General features: G+C 45.1%; 1 pseudogene across 1 annotated transcript; it reads right to left on the bottom strand.

The window, feature by feature from the left end:
* Window positions 1–853: 853 nt before the first annotated feature.
* Window positions 854–24,436, bottom strand: LOC309653410 (diacylglycerol O-acyltransferase 2-like protein 6; annotated as a pseudogene). The gene is made up of 8 exons: window positions 24,380–24,436; window positions 16,135–16,234; window positions 6,712–6,816; window positions 6,113–6,188; window positions 5,540–5,744; window positions 3,951–4,125; window positions 1,455–1,665; window positions 854–1,008 (listed from the first exon to the last, which is right to left on the bottom strand). The product of its transcript is annotated as a diacylglycerol O-acyltransferase 2-like protein 6 (transcript).
* Between the last annotated feature and the right edge of the window lie 531 nt (window positions 24,437–24,967).

Below are 24,967 nucleotides of genomic sequence, written 5' to 3'. Positions count from 1 at the left end.
CACAGCTGGTACGTGGTCTTGTAGGTGCCCTCCCTCCTCACCCAGGGTGGTTATGTGGGATCAGGAGAGACAGGTTACTCAGGGCATGCCTGTGCCAGTTCCCATGGTTCTGTCCTGTCTCCTACACTGTGCAGCAGTTCTGGTTCCACTCCTCCACCTTTTCTGTCAGCTACAGAGTACAGGGTGGATAAAGAAGAGGAAAATGGCTCTCCACAGACTAGCTTTCTGGCTAGGTTTCAGGGAAGCCCAGTAGTGAACCACACAGTAATTAGGAAATAGTCATATCCTGTTTTATATATCTAGAGCTTTGTTTCTATAGAAGAAGTTACATAATTATTTTTAATAAAGTTTTTGCCAGTGTAGAACTGTGTCACAGCTGAGGGAATCGTGTCTGCTTTGGACCAGGAAAGCATAGCTCAGGTCCCTGGTTTACCTTGTGGTGGCCCCCAAATTGTAAGGAAAGGGCCAAGGGCCTAGGAGGAAACAAACCATCCTTGTTCTCAACAAGGCTTCTAAGCTTCAACTTAAATAGTGATGGTGTCACTAAGGCTCAGGAAGAAAGGGCATGGTGTCCTTTAAATTCTAATGCCTCTGATCAGAGTTGGCTGGTGTCAGGGGGCAAAAAAGATCTGTGGACTCACAAGACTCTGCTTACTAAATTGGGTTGTTGCCCACTCTTCCCCATCCCTCAGGTTCCTTCCTCTAAGCTAAACTCATTAAGTACTTTCTGGCTTGGTTGGCCTCCTCACTCAACCCTGAGATCCTCCCCTCTCCCCAGATTCTTCTTTAAATGTGGCCCTACTTCAATCCCTTAATGTTTTGGGGGTTCAACAATGGGGAAATCCAGCTCCTGTTATATGACTGTCAGCTCCTGGGTCTCAGGGAGGCCATACTGTAATTTGTGCTGGTCAAACAGCTTGCACAGGGCGCTGATGTAGAGTGTGTGGTACTTGTCCACTGTCTTTTTGTTTGGCTTCTTAATCTTGGGAATTGGCAGGGGCTCCCCAGCTGTGGGGAAGGAGGAGAGACAAGCATCAGACCTTTCCCCCCACCCAACTCAAATTACCCATTCCTCAGAGGGAGCCACATACTGAGACTCAGTATCTGGGTCCTCTCCACTTCCTTTGTTCTTCCCCTCTGCTCCAACCCCATCCTGTCCCATGTTCTCCAAATACCTAATCTCGTGCATGCTTAAGAGAATGAGAATAAACTCAGAGTGCTGAAGGAATGTATACGAATAATGATGCCCTCATGGCAGCTGTTGAACTGAGTCCCTCGCATGAATGGCGACGGCTCTGATCTGTTTAGTTGTCCTCCCCACCCTGCCCTCAACCACAGCTACTGGAATTCCCATTGCCTGTCCCAGCTGTGTGCCAGGTCCCCTGAGACTTGAGGGATGACCTGGGTGGGGGGAATCAAGGACCAGAGTGGTCCAAAGATGCTGGAAAACTTACCAACAGTGACAGTGGGCCGATTGAAAGGCAAGAATCCCCAGGATCTCGAGTGAGGCCCTGGCCGTGGGAGGTAGAGAAACTTAGTCTCAGGGTTTTTTTGATTTTGTCCTGCAAGGTTTTTTGGAAGAACCTTAACCACGTGCCTTCAGGGAAGTTCTCTTGATTGTGAACCTCATTCTCTCCAAAGGAATAGGAGGGGACAAGTTATGATCTGCAAAGAGACGGGCAGAAGTGTGAGTTCTCCCAGGAAGCTCCCCGCAGTGAAACCCTCTCCAAGGTAGAAAACCTCTACAATCTCCCCATTATAGGACTAGAGTCCAAACACCCAAGCATCTCCAGCCTTGTGTCTCATTTTTGCTATGCTCCACACCCACGTCCCACAAGGGAACCCTTTGAGGTGAGTTGCTGCACCTTGTCTTGTGATGGGAGGAAAGTAATCTCAGGAAATCTAATAGCCCTTATTGTACCCAGCATCCAGAGTGATCTTCCTAAACTGTGCGTCTAGACATGTCACTCCTCTCTTTAAAACTCTTCCAGAGCTCCTCACTTTGTACCACACTGCTTAGCATGGACTTTGTGCTCTAGCCTTGTCTACCTGGCTAGCTTCCCCTCTCCTCAGCCTTTTGTTGCAATCTGCTTAGCCATACTAAGTGTGCCATGTTCTCGCTTGTCTATGCGTCTTTGTACATCCTGCTCCCTCTGCCAGAAATGCCTTCCCTCTGTCTTTACGTGGGTAATTCTATTTCAGCCTTCACTACTCAGCTCCAATTTCATCCCCTTGAACAACCTCCAGTTCTTTGACCCGCTCCAATTCCTTCCACTCCCACTCCCCGTATCTAGTGATTACCTCTTTCCTACACTAACACTACCCCAACTCTGTACTACAGTCATCACCTTGCCTGGCTGACTCCCAGTAGACAGCAAGCTAATCAAAAGGGGGAACTATGTCTTATTCATCTTTGAACCCCAGGGCCTGGCATAGTGCCAGACATCTCAGCATAGGCCTTCACTGAATGCCTGAGTTCTTCTCCCTTTTGGTCTGACTGGTAATGCCTACTAATACTTCAATTCACAGTTCGGATGTTACCTACTTATGAAACTTCTACTTTGGGTGAAAGGCTTTCCATCAATTGGTGCTCTCATAGTGCTTTATACATATGTCCATTATGTCACAGCTTTCATTCAACAAATAGGCATTGAGTTCTTTCTATGTGCCAGCACTTTTTTAAGCCCTGGGGACACATCAGTGAACATAATGGATTAAAAAAAAACTCTGTACGCATGGAGCTTACCTTTTATTAAGAGAAGACAGACAATAAACAGTAATAATGAACAAATACAAAACCATATATGTAAAGAAATAAAATTGATGACGTATGAGGAGATAAGTGCAATGGGGAAAAGATCCAGCAGGATGGTCAGGATAGACCTTATTGAGAACAGACATTGAGCAAAGACCTGGAGAAGGTAAAGAAATAAGCTTAAGAGTTATTTGCAGGAATAATGTCCCAGACAGAGGGGACAGCTAGAGCAAAGACCCTAAGGGAGGAATGTGTGGCTTGTTTGAGGGATAGCAAGGAGGCCAGTGTAGCTCTAATAGAGTGAGCAAGGGGGAGGGCAGTGGCTGATGAGATCAGAGAGGTGGCAAGATGATTTAGGGTCTTGCAGGTCCTTGCAAAGACTTTGGTTTTGCTCGGGGTGAAATGGGAGCCACTGGAGCATTTGGAGTAGTGACATGATCTGACTCACAGTGAATAGGATCATCCTGGCCATGGTTGAGAATAGACTCTTGGATGTGAGGGAGGCAAGGATAGAAGCAGAGAGAGCACTTAGGAGACTGTTGTAATAATCCAGGGGCGAGACGATGGGCTGGTAAACCACGGGGCGATAGTTGAGATGGTAAGTGGTTGGCTTCTGGATATATTTTGTAATTATATGTGAACATGTCTGTCTTCCATCGGACTGTGAGTTCCTTAAAGGCAAGGACTAGGTCTTATTTATTTTTATATCCTTAATGCCTAGTACTATGCCTGACACACAGTAGCTGTTTAATAACTGCTGAATGAATGCATTCTATTTCTCAAAAAGATTATATGCTCTTTGGGGGCAGTATACATGTCTTTTGCATCTTTGCAATCCGCTCAGCATCAAGCCCTGTGCCTTCCTTGCCCTGGGTAAGTTTTCTCGGCCTCACAGTTCATGGGTTGATATAGGCTAAAGCCCCACTTCCCCAGACCCCCAGCCTACCAGGCTAATGGGCAGAAGGTAAAGGTCTTTTACTGTTTTTTCTCCAACTTCAAGTTTTAAAAGTACCCACCAGAATGTGTCTGGAGGCCCAAACACCCTTAAGGCACAGTGTGAGCGAGTAGAGAAAAGCAATCAGAATGAAGAGGGAACCACCTCTAACAGGTTTCCAAGGAAGGTTACCATTCTGGAGAGGTGCTACAGAGGACCTATGGCACCCTGATGATAGGGCATCAGAACCTAGGGACCCACCCTGTCTTCAGTGCCAACCTCGCAAAACTTTTACACTGTTTAAGGAGGACGGTAGAGGCTCCTGGGTGGCACAAGAAGGCTTCAGCAGCTCCACACACCACAATAACCACAGCATTGCCCGAACCTTTCTTGGTCAGCAAATACTTCAAGGCCAACTCACTCACTGGGCACACACCTGTGAAACCAAAGAGTCAAGTGGTATAACAAACTTGGTGCTTGGGGACGGGATAAGGGGTTCCTCCAGGGTCTTCCTGCTGGAGACAGTTCTTCTGTCTCCTGACTGTGCTTGTTTCCACTCTTCTGTCTTTCACCTCCATATCCTGGGTTAGCCCTGAGGTTGGTCCTTAAGGTCAGCTTCTTGCCTTGCAGCTCTGAGCTACTACAGTTGGGGCTACATTGAGTTCTTCTGCCTAATTTCTCTTAACTCTATAGGATTTAAGCCCATCCCTTCCTTCTCTACCCAGGAACCACAGCTGTCTTCCACTCTCCCCAGGCTGATGGCAATTGAGGCTCTCCAGAGTTCTCTTCCCTAGGAGTAATGAGGAATAGCCACCACCAACATGTTTCCTCCTTAGAGCAACCTGGCAAAGGGAAGCCATTGGCTGGGGGTTCTGGAGAGTAGGCAGACCCAGAATCCTGTCCAAGCCAAATTGAAATGTAGATGAACCGTGGAATGAGGATGACATCTTGCTGCTCTACAACAGTCACAGAGTCTTTCCACACCTCTGTTTTCCAACTTTGCCCTGTGCAAAGTTCTGTTCTCTCTTGGGATGGCAGACATTGGCTCCAGGCCACAGTCCTTGAGATCCATGGTCATACCAACCTCAGAGGGGAGTAGAATCATCCTCTGGGACTCTAGTGGTCCCACCTGGCCCCTCCAGATATCAATGTATCTTACATTTAATGTTTGGCTTTGGTTGTTTTCTGGTGTCCAGAAGGATGGATATTCATCCAAAGAGAAGGACATTTGGCACAGTACCATGGCTTGAAGCCTGGCATGTGGAAGTTGTCCTGGATTCTGACGGATGCCTATCCTTTATCCCTTGATGTCTTATGCAAGTTCAAAGGGGCTCTCAGGAGATGAAGGTCATGGGCCAGGAGGGTACCAGCTAGTATGAAAGACTTAAAAGTGTCTTTGAGACACCCTGAGATAAGAGCTGCTAAATAAATGACTAGTCAAAAGAAGCCAGTTGACATCCCTCAAAAATCAGGCAAAGTTCATCTGAGCTGTCCCATTCATGCCTCATTTTCCCTCTATTTGGTTTTGATATTTGGTTTTTGCTTTCTGCTTTCCACTTTGGCTTTGATCCTGAACTCCAGGCTTCTGCTTCCTCCTCTGAAAGGATCCATGGCAACGCTTACTAATGCATATAACTTATCCTGCTGCCTAATCAAACCCTGCCTCTCGGATCTTGGACAGAACCTGAGGCTTGGCCACATATTCCTGTTACTGGCCCAGTGTGTTCTGGACTCATTTTCTACTAAGAAGTCCTCTTCCAGCAGGGAGTGAGAACTGGACTGACTGTCAAGTCTTATAGAAGTTGGAGCCCTGAGGTAGGTCAGAGAATGGAATGATTTCTTATACCCACCCACTGACATCATATAATCTCACACAATTGGGATCCAGAAGATCCCTTCCAAGGTCCCTACATAAAGAATGATGGCTGGGAAATTCTGAGCAAAGCCAGTGGCCTCAGTGGCAAAGTTGATGAAGACACCATAAGAGAGAATGCCATGGGGGTGGTTGGCAATGATATAGTTGTGTTTGGGACAGAGGTCATGAGTCTTCACCAGCTGTTAGAGGGAGATTGGATCAGAGTAGTGGATAGAAGGAAGAGAGGACATGTGGACTCAGATCCCAGTAGGTAGCCTGTGTTGCCCTTGGGGAGCCCCAAATCCCTATTCACTGGGATGTCTTCACTGCCACAGGATTGCCAGGGATTATGATGCTCAGAGAGGCTGACCTGGGTCTGCCACTCTGAGGCAAGGTGTTATCCATTTGTCTCCCCACCTGCCCATCCATCTTGGGTCCCTATTCTGCAATATGCCTCTGGGCCTTTATGTCCACTGCTGGCCACCAAAGCCTTTGAAACCATGGGGCTGAATAGGGAGGAAGAGTCTGAGTAAGAGGGAATGAGGGTACTCAGAGGTAGCATAGTCACCTTTACTGGGAAGTAATTTGGAAATAATTCCAGAGCGTCCAGTTTCATACCCAAGTTGAACGCCTACCACCAGCAGGTATGGAAGGGAAGGGAAGACTGGGTGAGATCTTGCCAATCCCTCTACTTCTCTCGGAGGCGGAGGGTTCTTCCTAAAATCTTCAGGTCACTAGAGGGGCCTCCTTCTCACATTTCCATATCTTGGGCACAGAGCTATAGGTATTGTCCCTAAATCCAACTCCCAAGGAGACACAGGAAGTCCCGGCTCCTCTGGAGCAGTCAGAAAGGTGGGAGGGAAGTAGTAGGATGCTGGGAGCACCCTCCCAGAAACCAGGCTCAATTCTTCCTGGGAAACCTGGCAGAGACCTCTGTTCCTTGCTGGGCTTTGCCCTCCTGTCTCCCTTTGCCTTCCTGTGCTCCTCTCCCTCTCTCCTTCGCTTCTCCTCCCTGACCTCCTTTCCTTTCCCTTTCCTCTTCTTTCCTCTCCCCACCTCTTCTCCATCTGTTTCTCCCACTCTCTCCTTCCACCCCCACCCCATCCCTGTGGTTCCATCCTTGGTACATACAGGGACCACCACTCTTCCCCTGTTTCTTACCTGGACTGTGGGTGTTTCAGTCATAGGCGAGCCAGGCTAAGGCGAGCATGCACAGCATCCCGAATTTAGTGAACACCAGAAAGTAGGGTATAAGAAGAATAGGAATAGCTCCTGAGGGGACACAAAGGGTTCGTGCCCTTCAGTTCCCTTCAAGTTTAATACACCTATCATAACCCCAATCTCTGCTCTGTAGTGAAGGAGCAGGTCGAGGCCGGTGTGAGACTCTTCTCTCCTCATCACACCCCCCAACACCCTACCACACTCCTAGCTCTGCTGTGGTCCGGGATGACCTCTGAGTCCCTGGATCTGGGTCCCCTTGATGGCTGGTATCTTAACTGAGGAAACAGCAGATCCATGACGTTCTCAGAGGAGCTCCTCAGCTGGGGTCAAAGGACAGCACTACTTGGCAATTGGAAGGAGACAGCATCTTGGGCCGGTGGCTTACATCCCCATTCTGGGACCTCAGGAAGTCCTTTCTGAAAGCTCAACCCTCCTTCCTTTGTGCAAATGCTCTGTCAGCACATTCCAGTGGAGAGGGGCAGCCTGCAGTGTATGGGCTGTTTGATGCTGAGAAGAAAACACATATTAGAAACTGCTTTACTTTGTTCAATTTTGTCCCATTAGAAATCTCTCAAAAGTTCAGAAGGGAGAAAAATCATCTCTGTTAGCAAAGGGTCACAGCAGGCTGTGAAATGCAGACGGGATACATCTTACAGCAGTGGAAGTTGAATTCCATTTTAAAATCTGCATTCATGAGAATGAGGGGCTCAGTACAGATATTGTGAATTTAAAAATACCCAGCTAAAAGAATGACTTCTTTGACAAGATAATATCATAGTAGATAAAAGTTTCAGAGAAGGGGAAGAAACTCAAGAGTTACCTGCCAGCAGGTTTGTCTCTCGCATTTTGGGCTTAGATGAAAATAACAGGAAAAAGATGGAAAGGAAATTAAAAAAAAAAAAGTCGTGTTATGGAGTAGAAGAAACCTTAATGATAGGCTGAATTCCCCTTACAAGAGCTGGCTGAAGGGGTTGTTGTAAGCATACCAATTAAATAGGAAAAATAACAGGGGGAGGAATTTATGGGAAGATTGCCATGGATACAAATCTTGCTACCTCTGACCCTCATAAAAGATGAGAGTAAATTTGCTGGGTAAGCTTCAGAAGAAAACTTAGGTAATGTTAAATATGAATCATTATTATTATTTTTTCAACTTCTTTATTGGAGTATAATGGCTGTATAATGGTGTGTTATTTTCTGCTTTATAACAAAGTGAATCAGCTATACATATACATATATCCCCATATCCCCTCCATCTTGCATCTCCCTCCCACCCTCCCTATCCCACCCTTCTAGGTGGTCACAAAACACCGAGCTGATCTCCCTGTGCTATGTGGCTGTTTCCCACTAGCTACCTATTTTACATTTGGTAGTGTATATACGTCCATGCCACTCTGTCACTTCGTCCCAGTTTACCCTTCCCCCTCCCCATGTCCTCAAGTCCATTCTCTAGTAGGTCTGCATCTTTATTCCAATCCTGCCCCTAGGTTCTTCAGAACCATATTTTATTATTATTTATTTTTTTTAGATTCCATATACATGTGTTAGCATATGGTATTTGTTTTCCTCTTTCTGACTTACTTCACTCTGTATGACAGTCTCTAGATTCATCCATGTGTCTACAAATGACCCAGTTTCATTCCTTTTTATGGCTGAGTAATATTCCATTTTACATATGTGCCACATCTTCTTTATCCATTCATCTGTCGATGGACACTTAGGTTGCTTCCATGTCTTGGCTATTGTAAATCGTGCTGCAATGAACATTGGAGTGCATGTGTCTTTTTGAATTATGGTTTTCTCAGGGTATATGCCTGGTGGTGGGATTGCTGGGTCATATGGTAACTCTATTTTTAGTTTTTTAAGGAACCTCCATACTGTTCTCCACAGTGGCTGTATCAATTTACATTCCCACCAACAGTGCAAGAGGGTTCCCTTTTCTCCACACCCTTAGAGGGATTTTTTTTTAGTAGATTTTAAAAGTATTTAATTTAATAGGATTTTCTACACAGATGATCATGTCATCTGTGAATTAGGAAAGTTGTATTTCTTACTTTTCAATGTGTATGCTTTTCTTTCTATTTTTTTTCCCCTCTTGCTTTACTGCACTTGCTAGGACTTTTAGTATGATGTTGAATACAAATGGTGAGAGTGAACATCCTTGCTTTGCTCCCCATCTTAGGGAGAAAGCTTTCAGTCTTTCACCATTAAATATGATATTACCTGCAGGGTTTTTTTTTTTTTTTTTACAGATGCTCTTTATCAAGTTGAGAAAATTGCCTTCTATTCCTAGTTTGCTGAGAGATTTTATCATGGATTAAAGTTTGTCAAATGCTTTTTCTACATCAACTGATATAATAGTGTGTGTTTTTTCTCCCTTAGGTGGTTAATATGTTAGGCTACATTGATTGATTTTCAAATATTTACACTTGCATTCTGGGACAGAGCTCACTTGGTCATGGTATATTAATGTTTGTTTGATTTGCTTGTATTTTTTTGAGGATTTTTGCATTTATATTCATGAGGGATATTGGACTGTAGTTTTCTTTTTTGTACTGTTTTGTCTGGTTTTGGTATCAGGGCCTGGCCTCATAAATGAGTTGAGAAGTGTTCCTTCCTCTTGTATTTTCTGAAAAAGATTGTTTAGAATTTGTTGATATATCATCTTTAAAATGTTTGGAAGAATATGCTGTTGAAACCAACTGGGTCTGCAGATTTCTGTTTTGGAAGGTTTATAACCTTCCAAAATTAAAATTTTCTTTAATTAATAGTTACAGGTTATCTATTTCTGTTGGGTGAGTTTTGGTTGTTTGTGGTTTTCAAGGAAGTCTTCAAATATAATTGTTAATTTGTCTATTTTTTTCCAGTTCTGTCAGGTTTCACTTCATATATTTTAAAGCTCTATTGTTAGGTGCCTAGAAATTTAGGATAGTTATGTCTTCTTGGTGAATTGACCCTTTTACCATTATGTAATATCCTTTTTCACCCTTGGTCTTGAATTAAAAAAAATAAATTGAAACCTGTACACCCTCACATTACTAATGATTACTAGCTTAAGTTAAAGATGGTACCAATATGAAGCTAAGTGGGTCCTTTCTTCAAATCATTTCTGATTCATTTTGCTTGCTCACTTTTCCCATATAGTAATAGTCAACATTTACTGTACACTCATCATGTAAAACTAAGTATTTTATAAGTGTATTTTATTTAATCTTCATAAAACACCCATTAGGACAATAATCATTCTCATTTTGTGAATGAGAAACCCAGGTTCAGAGAAGTTAAATAACCACTTAAGGTCACACAGCCAGCTAGTGGGTGATCCAGAGTTAAGAACTCACACTCTTCCTCCAGAGACTGTACTCTTTGCCACTGAGCTCTAATTATTGCTTTCCTTTAGTCAATTATTAATTCCCATCAGTTCTGTCCTCCAAACATCTTTCAAATTATTCTATTCCCCACCTCCATGCTACCATCCGGTGCAAGCCACCATTCTCTCTCTCTAAGCTGACTACCAATGTCTTCCCAACAGGTTACCTGCTTCAATTTGAACCATGATGCAGCCAGCATGCTAAATGCAAATCGCTGTCCTTCTATAGTCTATAACCAAGAACATGGCTGGTTTGTCAAAGAGACATTTCTGTGGTCCTGTGATTACTTAATGGATCAAAATTAGTGATAAATGTGAGAACCTATGGGGGTTAATGGTAATTCAATAATTCAACAACTCACATGTCTTCCTATGACTCTTAGGATGCAGTCCAGTCTCATAACCTTGGTTCTGAAGGTCCTCGGTGATGGAGCCCCTGGCCATCCCCTGGTTCTCTGCATGCCACCATACTGTTCTTCTGTCAGTTTCTTCAACTCATTGTGTTCCCCAGTCTCTGGGCTTCTGTGCATGTTGTCCCTTTTGTCTGGAAGACTCTTTCCTCAGCTCGTTGCCTGGCTAGCTCCTATTCATATTTCAGGCCTCAGGATAAATGTCACAGTTTCAACATTTTGGAGCTATCTTTAACTTCTCTCTCTTTCCAAAAAAAAAAAAAAAAAATCTCTCCCATTCATCCTCCTGCCTCTGTCTCCATTGCCACTGCTGTGGTCCAGAACTTGATCTCCTCTGGTCTGGACTGCAGCCTCTTGTCTATTCTTGCCTGCTGGTCTCTTCCCCTCCAGTTTATTTTCCATGCCGCAAATATATTTTTAAGGCACAGTCATAATGTTGTTTGCCTCCTCTGAAACCTTCAGTATTTTCCCACTGCTAACAGGATAAAGTCCAAACATGTTAGCCTGCTGTTTAAGGCCCTCCATGGGCTGGCCCCACACACCTTCTTGGCCTCATCTCTCAGCACCGGCACTCACACCCCTTATGATCTAGCATGAGGTGATCATAACCACACTACTGTAAGGACACAGGGTGATCTGAAGTGGTTCATGGATGGAAAGTTATTTTAATGTGTAGTGAATAAAAGTGAATTCATGGTGGTAATGTAAAGTTTCCTGTTAGAATATATTAACTTAGGTTACAGGAATGAGTCAATTTGGGGAAAAAATGTTAAGTAATAATAGCATAAGTGGTACTCAGCTGTGGGAAGAACCAGAAAGTGGGATGCAAATGGCTGAAGAATGGGAAACGGGGGTCCAACCACCTTAGTCTGCTCCCGATTCTTTCAACCCACCATGCAATTTCACCTCTCCATGCCTTTGGTGATACTGTTCCCTTATTCTGACTACCCGCTCTCCAACTTTCTGTCTATATCAAAATTCTCTCAGCCCTCAAAGCTTAACTCAAATGATACCTCCTTGATGATATCTTTGCTTATTCTCTGGTCAGAATGAAGAGTTCCCTCCTCTACACACCCACAGCACATTAATTCTGCATCTATTTGGCCCTGTTTCATTTTGCTGCTTGTGTAGTTAGCACCTTACATGGCTGGCCCTTTGCCTTTTAGACAGTAAGCTTCTTTTTTTTTTAATAAATTTATTTATTTTTGGCTGTGTTGGGTCTTTGTTGTGGTGCACGAGCTTCTCATTGCAGTGACTTCTCTTGTTGCGGAGCATGGGCTCTAGGCACGCAGGCTTCAGTAGTTGTGGCTCTTGGGTTCTAGAGCACAGGCTCAGTAGTTGTGGCGCATGGGCTTAGTTGCGCCATGGCATGTGGGATATTCCCTGACCAGGGCTCGAACCGTGTCCCCTGCATTAGCAGGCGGATTCTTAACAACTGCGCCACCAGGGAAGCCCTAGACAATAAGCTTCTTGAAAACAGCCTTCAGCACAGTGCCAAGCACAGGAGGATGACTCAGGATAAATGTATTTGTTACATTCAGTTGTAGCACAGGGAAGTTTGATTTCAAAATTCTCCAAGTGACAGGTGAATGTTAACAGGGAAAGAAACCACCAATGCCCTTATTCCAAATAAAGAAAGGCCTTCTGAGGTTCCAGGGTGTGCATGAGTGTGTAAGACTATGGACAGCCTGTCATTTCTAGTGTAAAACGAAAACCCGGTGTCTTAATCAGTTGGCTCAAAGCCTTCAGAAATCCAAGAATGTGGCTGGTTTGTCAAAGACGAGTTTCTGTGGCTTTGTGATTACTTATTGGATCTGTATTACCATAAATATGAGAACCCGCGAGAGTAAAAAAAAGATAACTTAGTAATTCAGCAAACATAGACGAAGCATACCTCATGTGAAATATCTGTGCTAGAAGCAATGGGGGCAGGCTTGGGGCCTGGAAGGAGGAGGGTGAAAAGCATAAGTATGAAAATGATGAAAATACCTTAAGTATGGTTACTGATAAGTTGTAAGAGCATTTATTGTCAACAAGCACACTGTTCAGCACTTAATGTACATTAGCTCATTTAATCCTCTCATGACCCTGAGAGGTAGATAATTTTGTTATCCCCATTTTACATATGAAGAAACTGAGGTTCAGAGACATCACATATCTTCATTTCAAGCTTTGGGGAAGAAAGTAGGTAGCATTTGTTGAGTCTTTATTATGAACCAAGAGCTACTTTAAGCACTTTGTGTATGTTTAATTAATTTTAAGTCATATTAAGACATGTAAAAAATAAAGTTCCTGCTTTCCAGAAACTCATAGTCAAGAGGGGAATACTGACACCATAAATAATGGATATATCCTAGGGGGTGAGAACAATACAGTTAGGGTTCAAATGTCATTTTATGGGGACCAAAGTAGAAGGCCATTCTTTACTACCAGGCAACCTAGAAAGCCTTCTTGCAGAAGGTAAGAGTTAAATTGAATCTTGAAGGAAGAGTAGGGTTTTGACAGATGGATTTGTGCTGGAAGGGCCTTCCACGCACAAGGAAGAGCTCAAATGAAGGCCTGGAGATGGAAGAGTCCAAGGTCTGTGAGTAATACCATAACCTGCAAAAGTACAGGGAGCATGGGAAGCCATGGAACAGGAGATGACACTGGGAGGGAGCAGGGGAGCTCAGGTCCCATGTTGAATGGAATGAGCAGCCAATGATTGTTCTTAGCAGAGGAAGACCGTGATTATATCTGCGTATCAGTAAGATCATCTGAGACGACTGTACGAGCAGGAGAAACGGTAGGCAGAGAGGTCAGCTAAGAGTTGCAGTGACTTAGATGAGAGGCAATGGAAACGTGAAATCAGCCACTACTTCAGAAATCAATTTGAACGATACTATGGAGGTAGAATTTTCAGGGGTTTGCAGTTGACTGGATGTAGGGGGTGAAGGAGAGGGAGTAGTGAATGATGCCTTGAAAGGGCCTGTGGGAATGCTCGGCAGGTATCAGAGTCTCTGCCTCATTTTCTAGGATCTAGTTACTCATTAGTCTTCCTGAAGGTGCAATAAATTTAGAGTCTAGGGTGCCTGTCTCAGAAGTGGTAGTCACTCTTCTGTTGATCAAACGTCTTCTAAGGTGGGGTGGTTGGGCTCTGATGTCAATTTCTATAACAGAAAGAAAATGAACATCTACTGAGGGTTTTCTTTCCTCTTTGATTTTCAGAATGGTCTTGAGAGCTCTGTTCTACAATGGTAGAGGGTGAATGACTTACTTGCACAAGCTCACACAACAAGTAAATGGCAGACCTGGTCTGTCTGACTCCCAAGAGTATGTTCTATTTTTTGTATTATCAGCAACCAGAGATAGGAGGCAGACACACACACACACACACACACACACACACACACACACAAAGATGTCCATGAGAGAGAAAAAAGAACAAGAGGTGGACTGAAAGGTCTTTACTGAGGAGAAGAAATCTGAAAGAATCAACAGTGTCAAGCTTGGTCTTGCAAGAAACATAACAATGACAAGACGTGGCTCCTGTTTTCATGGAGCTTACTGGGTAGAGGAGGCATAGGGTATAAAGGCTTCTATGCAACCAATTTTTCCAAAGTGCTCTGGACTTTCAGAGATAATGTAGTCTCAGGTTGCCAGGAAAATGTTGCAGAGAAGGTATGACTTGAGCAATATCTCAAAGGAGGGGTTGTCCATGGATAGTCCAGGAAGGGTGTTCAGGGAATCTTTTAAGTGGAGGAAATAGAGCAGAGGTGAAGGAGTGAGAGAGTAAGTACCCTTCACATTTGTTCTGTGAATAGATTGCCTGGAATATGAGCTTTGCCAAGGGGAAGAGTAGGGGGATGAGCCGGTAAAGAGTTCGAGGCAGAGAGTGCAGCAGTGCTTTGAATGCCCAGGATAACACATTTGTACTTCATCAAGTAGGCAAGGGAAAACCGCTGACTATTTTTGAGCAGCAAAGGGCTGTAATCAAAGATGCATTTGAAAGACTCTCCTGGTTGTAGGCAGTGGAATATATGGGAGAGGGTGGAGAATAGAAGGCCAAGAAAGAGGATATTGCAACAGTTTAGATAGATGGCAATACAAGCCCAGAAAAGAAGAGACAGATGGAGAGCCATCTTTTAACTGGAAGCTGGGCCTCAGAGGGGCTCTCAGGAGCATTGCCTAATTCCAAGGGTCATGAATATTTATATTCCACATCTCCCCCAAACCATCTCTTCATTCTTCTCTCCTCGCTTCTTTTCTCCTTCTTGTCCCTCTGCCTTTTCTCTCCCCCTCTTCCCTACTTTTTCCCCCATCACTCCCAGTAGTGTTCAGTAATCAGCCATGATTCTCAACATCATTCAGGAAGGAGGAGAAGCGCTGAGGGAGGCTCTGAGCAAGACAGAAAGAATGAAGGAAAGAGGGTGAGAAAAAGAAGGAAGAAATGAATTAGGAAGGAGGAAGGGAGGGAGGAAGGAAGGAAGGACACTTTTCTGTAAGGAGCATTTACTGGGAACCAGGTCATGGACCCCTTTGGCAGTCTGGTGAAGCCCTTTTCTGAACAGTATTTTTTAATGCACAAAATAAAATACACAGAGTTACAAAGGAAACTCATCATAGTAAAACACCGTTATCAAAATATTGCCAAAAATGTCATACAGTAACATGGGCTTCTTGATTTATGCATTAAATAACCACACCTAATGGTAGTTCCAATAACTGTTGGAATTTGGACGTGGTAACGAGCATAAATGAACTTTTGAGATGACTGCAACAACTGGCATGTGAAATGTAAATCTCTGTGATGTCTATTATCGACAAATTCACAGGTATTTCTGTGGTTTGCTGCCTACATTCATCATTTCAATATGAAGTTAGTGAAAATAAACAGGTAAGTTTTTCCATCCAAATTCAACGTTGTCCCTCCCTGCCTCATTCTAGGTCTATAGGTCCTTAGTTAAGAACCACTGCTCTACGGGGTCATATAGCTTCCCACAGATTGGACTTGGCAGCCTCCTAACCTGTCCCATCCTTCAGGATGACATTTCTCCACGTCCAGTTTCCAAACTTGCCCCTGTAATTGGCTGCTCACAAAGCCCTGGTTTCTGACTGAGAAAAGCTTCAAGCTCTCAGCCCATTTGCCCAGCACTGATGACTGTCATTCTCTGAGTCCATTGAAGAACTGGCCCTTTCTCAAAATTCTGTCTAATGAGTCACTCATGCAGCCCACAGATTTTCCATAATTCTCTCATCATAGTCTTATCCTGGAAAATCACCTTACATCTACCAGTAACACCAACTCTGCCCCTGCCCCCGAATAGGTCTCTTTTCAGCTAGTTCACAGGGGACAGTCCTGAGAGAAGGTTGGGGTAATCTTTAAACCAGGAAACCTGCAGCCTCACTCCTGGTCTTCATGCCCCTCAGATGGGAGGAGAAAAATCTAATGAACTCAACAGTAGCCATCTCTCTGAGTGGAGAGGCACAGTCCTTCCCAGAGAGAGAGGACCAATGAAATGATCTCTTTGGAGCCCTCCTCATCTGGAGATTCCTGGTCTCTTTCTTCATCTGTTCCCTTGTGCTCTCCAGCCCCTGGGGTTCACTCACCTACAAAGACATAGGCTGGGATCCACTGCAAAACAGAGAGTGTTTGGAGGCTTTCCTGAAGATACCGATGGGAGAGAAAGGCAATGGCCACGGTGCTGTTCTGTTATGGTAAGAAGGCTGGTGCCTCCAAAGCTGAGCTGATTGCAGGTGCTTTGCTTTAATCTCATCACTGAGTCCTTTTATCTGCTGGAGGTTTTAGCCTTGACTTAACGTTTCTCCAGTCTTCCCTGTTCTCTTCTCACCTCAACTTCCTACACACACACACCAGGCTTTAGATCATACTTTCTAATCTCTCTAATATGCATCCTTTCCCCACAGATGCTCAATTGCCTCGGGCTGGTTCTAGCTGTGTGTGTGGGAGGTGGGGTGGGAAGGAGGGGTCCCTCACAAATTAGTGCAGGAAAAGGGAATGGCTTAGGCCTCAAATAGGATCTCTGAAAAGCAGTCTGCTCTGGTGGATGCTCTTTGACTCCTCCTGTCTTCTGCTGAGAGCCACCTAGTCGACTAGAGCCTTTTTTTGCATGAATATCTAGACTTCTCAGATCCCTCCTTGTGCCTCTGTTCCCAGGGGTTCTGTACCAGTGGCCAGTGGGAGAAGCATTGCACAGAGAGCAGACCTGGCTTTCGGTCCTGGCTCCGCCAAGTTCCTCCCCGGACGCTGTGGGGGAATAGCTCTGTTTCTCTAGATCTGTTGTTGGGAGGCATTCTAGTTGCTAAAGGCATGGGCTTTAGAGCCAGATAGCTGGGGTTCAGATCTCAGCTCTTCCACTTACAAGTTGGCAAATCTCTGTGGCTCGGTTTCCCCAACTGTAAAATGGGGATAATAATGGCACCTGCTTCATAGGGTTGCTCTGAGGATTGAGTTAGTGAATGTAAAGCACTTAGCACAGGGCCTGGCACACAGGAGGTATTACTGTTAAGTGTTTCCTATTATTATTCTTCGTTTAATTAAATGAATGACTACTGAACATCTATTATGTTTCAGGCTAAAAGGCTTGCTTCTGCACACCAGCCTTTTCAAATTTAAAGATTGTCTCCAGGTCCCAGGCCTGTGGATTCCTTTTTTCGGTAACTATCTGTTGAGTGATTACCGTTTGCCAGGTTCTGTTCTAGGTGTTGAGGATTCATTGGGGAAGAAGATGGGCATGATTCCTGCCTTCGCTGAACTCACAGTCTAGTGGAGGAGACAGACATTAAAAACTTACAAAACTGTCTATACACTTGAATTTCTGATAAGCATCCTAAAGGAAAAGGCCAGTAATTCTCAGCATAAGGCTTCTAATGTAGGTGCTCAAAAAAGTCTTTTGAATGTAATCAAAAAGGTTGCTAGGAAAATCAAATACAAAAAGGTATCAAGTGTCCTACAAGTACAAGGAAATATTGATTCCTTAGCCTTTTCCAGGAATATTAGTGGAACTCTGTCTCCCTCCCTATCTCCCACTCTGGCTTGGGCCTCCTCGATTAGACTGACTAATATGAATCTTCGGAGTTTAGCTTAGGGGATGGTTTTGGTGCACCTTGGGATGTATTGTCCTCCCCCAATGTACCCTCCATGGCCACTTGACATGCCACCCTTCCTCCTCTTCCTCTTTCTTTTCTTCCCCTTGGTTAGCTGGGGTTACCAAACTGCTTCTTGGGGGCTAGTTGGCCACATACAGGGTGAGACATATAAGAGCACATCTGCTCAGAATCTGCAGGGGAGAAGGGAGAGAGGTAAGAGGTGGGCCTGGGCTCTTCCAAGGCAAAGCACAGATGTGGGGAGGGCGAGAGTATCCTGGATAGATGAGTTCCAAAATGCTGCCAGCTCCAAGGCTGCTTACAAATCAGGTCTCTACCCCGCTTCACTTTCAGATGGGTAAATGGAAGAGGCCTAGAAAGGGCTCACACATGGTGCTAGATGCAGGGCAAAGACGCACGGATTTCTATTTCTGTCTCCCTATTGTCCGGTTCAGGGCCTGGTACAGTGTAGGCATTCAAGTAAATGCTTGTGGAATAAATAATGAGGTCTGGTTTCCTGGTTCTTTAAGCAAGATGGACTGGCAGGGCTGGGCCATGACCCTGATTTGCCAGCCATTTCCCCCCCAAAACAAAGAGCATACCATCTGAGCTGGAGTCTCCCTGAGCCAACAGGACAAGGATAACACGAACACCAGTGAATGTAGTAAAAGCAGGAAGAAGAGAAGTAGGTGACCAGACAAATCCTGAATAACCAGCACTCATGATTTCTCAAGTACAATCCAACCAAGCAATAAGCAAACCCTTAGCTGCCTCGGAGTAAACAGTATCAAAGGAGAGGTGGCTGAGAAGCACAAAAGGGTCTGGTAGTTTCCTTCATAGACATTTAGGGCTGATATGATTCTAACCCTCAAGAAACTCACAGTCCAACATGTGAGGTGGATGGAATCACAGACACCCGAATGGGGTGCCATGGGGTGTGCAGACACAGATGAGAGAAGCATCCGCCAGCCTGAGGAGGACAGGGAAGCCTCTATGGAAGCAGAGGTGCTGCGGTGAGGAGAAAGGGTGCAAAAGGCATGGAAGGACAGCACGGGGAAGACTGCAATTAGCTCACCAAACCAGAAGCTAAGAAGCTTTGCAGGAACAACAGAAAACCAAAGAAGACTGGAAGGAAAAGGAGAGCAAGGGCACTTGGGAGCTCAGGAGAAGTGGGTGGAAGTGAGGGAAATGCTGAGAAAGAAGCAGCCCTAGGATTCCTTCTTCCTGGATTCTGAAGGTTCACCCTCAGCCTTCAGAATGACTCATTTCTAGAAAGCTTTAGATAGCTGAGGTTCGCCATAATGTGTTTTCTTCTGATCGTTCCCCTTCAATCATACTCTTACTTGTTTCGGTACTGCAATTTCAGCAATACCTGCATAGGAGAACCTATTTAATGCCAGTCAATGGGCTAGGTACTATACAAGGGACATACATAGTCCCTTCTTTCACCAAAGTTTTATTGAGGTTCTACTCAAGCCTGGCATTATTCTAGGTTGATAATCATGTGTGTGGTGGGTCAGGGGGCTGGCAGGGAGTGAAAAGTACACACATCATCAACACAAGGATTGGGGCCATCAGAGAAGTATAAAGAAGACGGAGGGGAAGGCTAGTACCTGTGTGACCTTGGACAAGACACTTCCCTTCTCTGAGTCTTGGTTTCCTCCTCTGGAAAAAGGGACTAATCATATTTATTTGCTGTGAGGGGTAGTGGTAATGTTTGAAATGTTCTCGGGCAGTGTCTGCCACTCAGAAGCTTTTCCATGGTACTGGTACTCAGCTGTGCGGGGGGGTGGCATTTGCAATGGGCTTCAACAGGCAGAGAAGTAGGAAGAGCGATCTGTCTTGTGGTGGCTGGGGAGACACAAAAGTCTGCAGGTTTGCTTTGTTAGAGGGACTAGTTTCATTTGATAGGAGCCTCAGGTTTGTGGAGGGGAGCAGAAAGACAGAAGATTGGACGTTGGCAAGTGGGGATGTCTTCCTCATAAATCCCTTTATGTCTGGAGATCAGCAGCTCTAGAAAGAACCTACAGAAAGTAAATGAACCCAGGAGTAGTGGCTGGAGGTGGGGACCGAGGAGGTAGAGGGTGGGACAGAACAGTGTATTTCAAAATCTCTTGGAAGTCACTGGATCACTTCTCAGGGCAGGCAGGCTCTGGGGAACAACAGCATATAGTGCCTTGGTTCAAGCTAGAATGACCAACTATGTCTATTTGCTAGGGGCTGAGGAGTTGCCCGGGACTCAGGACTTTCAGTGCTAAAACCAGGGTGGTTTGGGACTTATTGGGACAGCTTGTCCTCTAGTTCAGGCCTTTGTCACTGTCTCCTGGACTTCAGCAGGCTGCTCCCCACTGCTCTACCTCCCTTTGGTCCTTTGCTGCTAGAGGATTGCTATCAAACACAGCTCTTACCCTCTGCCCTGTTTCTAACCCTCCAAAGGTTCCCATGGCCTCCGGGATCAAGTTTGAACCCGAGAGCCTGGCCTCCAGAGCCCTTGCTCCACTGGTTTCTGCCCTCCTTGAAAGTCTCACTTCCCATAACTTTCACACCACACCAGATACAGCCTCCTTTCCCAACCAGGAAGTGCCCTTTGCTATTCTGGGCCTTTGCCCACGGTGGTCTCTTATCAGCCTACGCATGCTTAGCATGTCCTACGCATGCTTCAAGTTGCTGTGAAAATGTCACCGTCTGAGATTCTCCACCCTGCTCTCTCCTCTGGATTCCCAAGGTACATTATACAGACTTTTGGGAGAGCAAATATTAGGAAGTTAGTTTGAGAGTGTAGACCACTGCTATATCCAGCTTCTAGTGAGATGCTTCATGTACAGTAAGCTTTTGGTATATATATCTTGAATAGTCAGCATATTCACATGATTCAAAATTCAAAAGGGTCTATGGGGAAATTCAGTGAAAAGTCTCCTTCCCACTCCTGGCCTCTAACAATCCCACACCCCTCCTCCTCCTCCAGGGAAATTTTATGCGTGCCCAAGCAAATAAGGTAATTTGCTTTGTTAAATGAATAAAGGAAATAACAGTAGAAATCTAGAAACAATACAAATGTTCAAAATCTGGACCTGGCTAAGTAAGCAATTATATAGGAATCTTATAGACAATCTGCAGTCATTAAAAGTCATAAAAATTATTATAAGGTAGACTCAGTAGTATATGATATGGTAAGCTTTCAAAGCAGAGTATAAAGCAGACCTCTCCACTGAATACACTTTGTGAAGTGATAGGATGAAAGGGGGTCTGAGAGAGAAATAATTGCTGCTTTAAGGTGAAGGGATTCTGGGTTTCCTTTTATGTAAAGTTGTTTGAATATGAAAAGAAAGAGGCTGCATTATTGTGAATCTGCCTGACGAAGAAGCATGATTCATGATGGGACTCATTCATTCAATAATTCATTCTGCAGACACTGAATGCTGGCTTTGTCAGGAGAAGGCCAGAAACAGTGCTGAGCTTCCCAGGAAGAGCACTAAGTAGGCGACAGGCCCTAAGAAACTCTAATGGAGCCAGAGGGGTGGGGAGTGTGATGAGTTCATTGCCAGGCTGTTGAGTTCGAGTTTTTGTTCATCAAGAGGAGTGGTGTGGTAGATAGATGATAGGATATGGGTCAGGGAGCTCAGCAGAAAGGTCAGGGCTAGTGCTGGCCATCAGCATACATGTGGTGTGTCATGGAAGCCGGAGGTGGGGTGAGCTCACCCAGGCAGAAGGTAGACAAGGAAAGGAGAAGACAGGTTCCATAAAGCGGGTGAGGAGTATTTCTGCCAATCTCTCAATGTCTCTGAGCCGGGGACAAGGGCACCAGGGTAGCAGAGGTGGTATCTGTTGCTGAGTGTGGGAGGGCCTCAGAGTTCAGGCAGAAATCCTCCCTCCCAGCCCCTGGCTGCCAAGTCTCATGCGCTCACAACCTGGGTCTGGTCTTAGTAGTCCAAGAGGGCCTGGTAGATCAAGAGGGGGAGCTTTGACGGGCTTAGAAAATGTGTAGGAACCCTTAAGTGAGAGGGTGGAATAGAGAGAGGGTTTAAAAGATTCACTTGTACCAAGATTGGATGGGGCTGGAAACAGGTGAGCCTGGCACTGGGAGCAGGAATGTTCTACAGGTTGAGGAATGTAGGGCCCCAGGAAGGGGAAAGTTCTGAGTCCGGGGTATTCCCCTAGTGAGCAGGTCTCATATGTGCCCTTAAAGGGCCTGGCCAGCAAAGCTGATAGAATCATTGCTCAAAATTTAGACAGAGAAAGGGGAGGGGTGATCCCCAGAGCAGTGTGCCAGTGTGGTATTTCGCCCACCTTCATATGTCCCCCGTGATTTGTGCTTCCCAGGGAATGTGGCAGACTGGAAGGACGTGGCCTGTGGAATCAGGCCCACCTGGAAGCCAGGCCCAGCTCGACACTTAGGGCTGAGTGATCTTTGGGAAATCCCTTCTCTGAGCCTCAAGTTCCTCATTTACAAATTGAGGCAATAATAATATCTACCTTGGGACGTTGTTGTGAGGATTAGAAATAGTCAACTCCTAGTATACAGTAGGTGCTCAATACATGAATTCTTGTTATTTGTGCTACCAAATGGGAATAGGATGGCCTAAGTCATTGCTGAGTTGTATTCTCTTGGAGGGATTTATTGCCAGTTGGGACAAGAAACTGAAATCTTTTTGTTTACCATCTTTTCACATATGTTTGTCAAAGGCGGTCTGGTGGGCAGATAAGTAAAAACCGTTCTCAATTTCCACTGCAGGTAACAATTCTCTCCTGTGCTGGTCATCTCCAGCACACAAAGAAAAGCATGTTCACAAACCTTTTCGCTGGTGGTGATATATATAGAAGACTGAGAACGCAATAGGGGGGCAGGGGTTAAAATAAGTTGTGAAATACTGAATTTAAAAAACAATGCATCCCCTCCTCTGGCCGCCAAACTTAGAAACATTTGCTCCATGTTTTCTAATTGTTCAAAGTGCTTTTCCATATTTTATTTCATTTGTTTCTTACTCTGGCCTGTGAGGTAAGTAGGCCAGATGTTGTCAGCATCTGGGAGGCGCTAAAACTGAGAGAGCTGGTATTAGAACCCATACCTCCTTGCTATGGAGCGTGAGTGAACTGAGCCAGGTTAAACCTTGGATGAATAGGTGAAAAGCAATCTGTGAGGAAATGATGTGCAGGTGTTGGAAGGAGCTGTTTTGCAAGGAGACAAAGGTCACAGTGCCATCTTGTTGTTGGGTGTCTGAAAGAGCTGGGTGGCAGTGTATCTTTTGTGCTGATGAGCAAACCAGAGGCCCACAGTAAGGAGAGGAGGACTTTGGAACTCAGTTGACATAGAGAGGTGGATTTGGGTTCAAAAGTTTTATCCTTTGCACGTTGTTTTAAATGACAGCAGTGACCCTGGTGACCTGGGTGGCCCTGGGTCACCCGGCTAGGGAGGGGCAGAGCACTGAGGATTGAGACTCAATTCAGAACCCTTAACTCCAACTTCTTGGGCTTGAAATCAGCTCATTCAGTCCCCTGCCCTGTCTTTCTTACAGGGGTGTTGAAAAGAATAAGAGTGGAAAGGACAAATCACCACATGATAGCATTAAAAGAAGTAGTGCCCAGCGTTCACCTTTTCCAAATAACTAACTGGCCTCCATGTGAGAGCTACAGAGGGCAAATATTTTGGCTACACTGATATGTTTGCACGGTCTACGTATTAGCCGTGTGCTGAAGTAAGTCACTCACTGTGTTTCCCCAAGCCAGTTTCTTTCCCTGTAAAACGAAGGCATCATCTCCTGCCTGACGGGTTGTGAGAACGAACTATGCAGCATACGTGAAATAAGCATAGCGCAAACGATGAGGCAGTACTGTTATCTGTGGAATGCTTTGAGTCCTCGCTTGCCGCAGTCCACCACACTCAGCTCACTCTAGGACCCTGAAACGCCTTCTTCTGGTGGGAGTAGAGAAGGTGGTTCTCTTTTTGTTTTCTCTAGCCGCCAGGCAGGCAGACTGAACTAGGGAGGAAAATGGAGGAAGATGGGTTTGCTCACCGCCTCTCTCTTCTTGTCCCCCATCTGAGGGGGAAATGGCAGGGGGGAAGCAGGGTGGCATAACCTTTTCTTCGGTGAGTCAGCTAAAAAGGAATTTCTAGAGCTCCAATAACATATAAGTGGTGGTTTGGGTTTGGATTTTTCAAGCTGCTCCCTCTTTTTAAGCTGCTTTGAGATGCACAACTAAAAGCACATGCAATTGGGAAGCACATGGAAAATGACAGAAGCACAGCTTGTTACCAATGTGAACTTGAAGAAATCACTCAGCGTCTCTGGCCCTGTTTTCTCATCTGCAAAACGGGGACGATGCTACCTATTTCGCAGGGTCATTGTGAGTATTAATAGCATGTGAAAGTGCCGGGTCTGGTGCCTGGCACAGAACAGAGTTTCGAACACCTACCTTTCCATTCCCTTTCCCTTCCTAGTGGACAGACCATAGTCACTGAGCTCAGAGGAAAACACTTATTATTCAGCCTATTATCATGGCTGCCATTATTCATTTAATTCTCACAACAACCCTATGAAACAGCTCATCTATGAACATAGAGAAAACAGAGGAGCAGTTCAGAGAAGTTATATTGCCCAAGGTCACACAGCTTTCAACTTTTAAAGCCAGGATTCAAACCCACTTTGTCTAGTTTGCCTCTTCGATATCAGAATGTGAGGGGGCTTCATCAGGCTGGATCTTCTGGAAAGACCATCTTTAAATAGACTCAGACCAAGGGGATAACCCCAACCTGGCCCATTTTGGGAATGAGCTCAGGGTGGAGTTTCAAGGGCACGAAATAGGCCATTGCTAGGGACAGCCTGGCAACAACTGGAAGAGAACTACAAATGAATGTTTGATTCCCAAATCTGTGGGGAAGTTAACCTGTGCTCTGCCAGTTTCAGGAGCTTATGCTGTGAGGGTGACATGAATTCTTTATTAAGCAGTATATGTTTAGCAATAAATATATCATTGGTAGTCTTCTGTCATCTCTCACTAAACATAACGTCCTATTCATCGTCTGACAGCCCTCCATTTACCACCCTACAAAGGAGAGGGATCTGAGTCTCCTTTTCAAACCCCTGTCCGAAGCTAGACTGCAGAAGCTAGAATAGGAAGGCTGAGTCATCTTCTTAAAAGAAAATGAAGTGTACCAAAGCCACATAGAACAAAAGTATGTTTTCTATAGGTATCATTTGTTTTCACACATGGCTTCTTTTCTAGGGTATTAACCCGGGAGCTGAGGACGTGTCTTCTCTTTACCGCAGAAAGTAGGTACCTTTCCTTGTCATCTGTGCTGTCCCCCCTCTTTCACCCCCAGTTATTGGCATGACTGCAG

Source organism: Balaenoptera physalus (genome assembly GCF_965194825.1).
Source record: "Balaenoptera physalus genome assembly, chromosome: Y".
Classification (NCBI taxonomy): domain Eukaryota; kingdom Metazoa; phylum Chordata; class Mammalia; order Artiodactyla; family Balaenopteridae; genus Balaenoptera; species Balaenoptera physalus.
Note: the sequence above shows the minus strand (reverse complement) of the source record. Positions and strands in the feature narration are given on the sequence as shown.